The sequence below is a fragment of the Anopheles coustani genome (genome assembly GCF_943734705.1).
Source record: "Anopheles coustani chromosome X unlocalized genomic scaffold, idAnoCousDA_361_x.2 X_unloc_87, whole genome shotgun sequence".
Taxonomy (NCBI): Eukaryota; Metazoa; Arthropoda; class Insecta; order Diptera; family Culicidae; genus Anopheles; species Anopheles coustani.
In genome coordinates, this window is record NW_026525200.1 from 21,769 (window position 1) to 25,000 (window position 3,232).

Here is a 3,232-nt window from a genome sequence, read left to right on the forward strand (position 1 = left end):
AGGGGTGTTCGATCAGCAATGGTCGGATGCCCCGTCGTAGTCCAACTATGACAATCAAAGTCAAGACCTCCGGGTTGAGACTTCCGCGTCCGGAGGTACGCGTACCGCCTACCCGAAAGATGGTGTGCTTCTGGGGTATTCGATGAGTCGGATACCCCGTCGTAGTCCAACTATGACAATACAAAGTCAAGACCTCCGGGTTGAGACTTCCGCGTCCGGAGGTACGCGTACCGCCTACCCGAAAGATGGTGTGCTTCTGGGGTATTCGATGAGTCGGATACCCCGTCGTAGTCCAACTATGACAATCAAAGTCAAGACCTCCGGGTTGAGACTTTCTAAGAGTACAAGCATAAAGGAACACGGACCAAGCCGTACCGAGAGAATCGGTACTAGAGCCCTTGTGGTTCTACATTGAGAGAGCCCTCGTGGTTCTCATTAGGGGCTTTATGCAAGAAGTACTCAATACTGTGGTGTGAAGTATAAAGTATAGAGTCCTCCACTGGTCCACGCTGCTCCGGCGGTCCTGGGTAAGATAGTTCATTCTAGCTTGCCCTATGTGGAAGAGGACTCAATACCCTACCTGTTGAGCTTGAAACAAAGTCATCACTTGGGCATGCTCATATTGCCATACACAATTACATTATATTCGAATGAGCATGCAAGCGACCCTATATAGACCGAACCAAAACGATAGATACCGCCGTAGTTCACCCCCACCAAGTGATGACTTCAGTATGGCTAGTGTGTGAAGTATAAAGTATAGTCCTCCCCTGGTCCACACTGCTTCGGCGGTCCTGGGTAAGATAGTTAGTTCTAGCTTGCCCTATGTGGAAGAGGACACAATACTTAATACTTAGAGTACAAGCATAAAGGAACACGGACCAAGCCGTACCGAGAGAATCGGTACTAGAGCCCTCGTGGTTCTACATTGAGAGAGCCCTCGTGGTTCTCATTAGGGGCTTTATGCAAGTCGTACTCAATACTGTGGTGTGAAGTATAAAGTATAGAGTCCTCCACTGGTCCACGCTGCTCCGGCGGTCCTGGGTAAGATAGTTCATTCTAGCTTGCCCTATGTGGAAGAGGACTCAATACCCTACCTGTTGAGCTTGAAACAAAGTCATCACTTGGGCATGCTCATATTGCCATACAATATTCCATTATCTACTAATGAGCATGCAGCTATATGATTATAACCTGTAAACGATTACCCCGCCGTAGTTCAGCGCTTCAACCAAGTGATGACTTCAGTATGGCTAGTGTGTGAAGTATAAAGTATAGTCCTCCCCTGGTCCACACTGCTTCGGCGGTCCTGGGTAAGATAGTTAGTTCTAGCTTGCCCTATGTGGAAGAGGACACCATACTTAATACTGTGGTGTAATGAACAAAGTATAGTCCTCCACTGGTCCACGCTGCTCCGGCGGTCCTGGGTAAGATAGTTCATTCTAGCTTGCCCTATGTGGAAGAGGGCATACAAGACAAAGTATAGTTCTCCCCTGGTCCACGCTGCTCCGGCGGTCCTGGGTAAGATAGTTAATTCTAGCTTGCCCTATGTGGAAGAGGACTCAATACCCTACCTGTTGAGCTTGAAACAAAGTCATCACTTGGGCATGCTCTATAGCCAATCACATGACATTAACCTAAGAGAGCATGCAGCGTATTATCCCAATGCAAAGTAAACGATAGACTCGCCCTAGTTCAGTGCTTCAACCAAGTGATGACTTCAATTTGGCTAGTGTGTGAAGTATAAAGTATAGTCCTCCCCTGGTCCACACTGCTTCGGCGGTCCTGGGTAAGATAGTTAATTCTAGCTTGCCCTATGTGGAAGAGGACACCATACTTAATACTGTGGTGTAATGAACAAAGTATAGTCCTCCACTGGTCCACGCTGCTCCGGCGGTCCTGGGTAAGATAGTTCATTCTAGCTTGCCCTATGTGGAAGAGGGCATACAAGACAAAGTATAGTTCTCCCCTGGTCCACGCTGCTTCGGCGGTCCTGGGTAAGATAGTTAATTCTAGCTTGCCCTATGTGGAAGAGAGCATACATGAACCAAGAACGAAGGTTATGATCGAGGAATGATTCGACAACTAACCGATGGTATGAAATGTGTAGAATTCAAGCAAGCACACAATCAAGTCATCATTTGGGCATGCTCGATAGCCAACCCTATGACATTAACCTAGTAGAGCATGCAACGTATAATATCCCAATGCAAAGTAAACGATAGACACGCCCTAGTTCAGCGCTTCAACCAAGTGATGACTTCAGAATGGCTAAATCAAATCGGTTCAAACCATACCATCGGTATCCTATTGAAACACACAAGTCGATATCAAACCTCATGATTGTGTAGTCCTCCACTGGTCCACGCCGCTTCGGCCGTCCTGGGTAAAATGGAACATTCCAGCTTGCCCTATGTGGAAGAGGGCACATTACTCAATACTGTGGTGTGAAGTATAAAGTTCAGTTCTCCCCTGGTCCACGCTGCTTCGGCGGTCCTGGGTAAGATAGTTCATTCTAGCTTGCCCTATGTGGAAGAGGACACTTCATACTTCGTCTCTAAGCGGCGGCTTGACTCCTCCCTACGGGGAACGGGTTTACGCGCACAGCGGCGGCTTACGCACTATGGCAGTCATGGATGCCTTACGTTTCTATGAAAAGTGTGTTCCTCCCCTGGTCCACGCTGCTTCGGCAGTCCTGGGTAAGATAGTTAGTTCTAGCTTGCCCTATGTGGAAGAGGACACGTAGACTTACTGTGGTGTGAAGTATAAGGTTCAGTTCTCCCCTGGTCCACGCCGCTTCGGCCGTCCTGGGTAAAATGGATTCATCCAGCTTGCCCTATGTGGAATGAGGACACTTTATGCTTCGTCTCTAAGCGGCGGCTTGCTCCTCCCTACGGGGAACGGGTATACGCGCACAGCGGCGGCTTACGTTATGGCAGTCATGGATGCCTTACGTTTCCATGAAAAGTGTGTTCCTCCCCTGGTCCACGCTGCTTCGGCAGTCCTGGGTAAGATAGTTAGTTCTAGCTTGCCCTATGTGGAAGAGGACACGTAGACTTACTGTGGTGTGAAGTATAAGGTTCAGTTCTCCCCTGGTCCACGCCGCTTCGGCCGTCCTGGGTAAAATGGATTCATCCAGCTTGCCCTATGTGGAATGAGGACACTTTATGCTTCGTCTCTAAGCGGCGGCTTGCTCCTCCCTACGGGGAACGGGTATACGCGCACAGCGGCG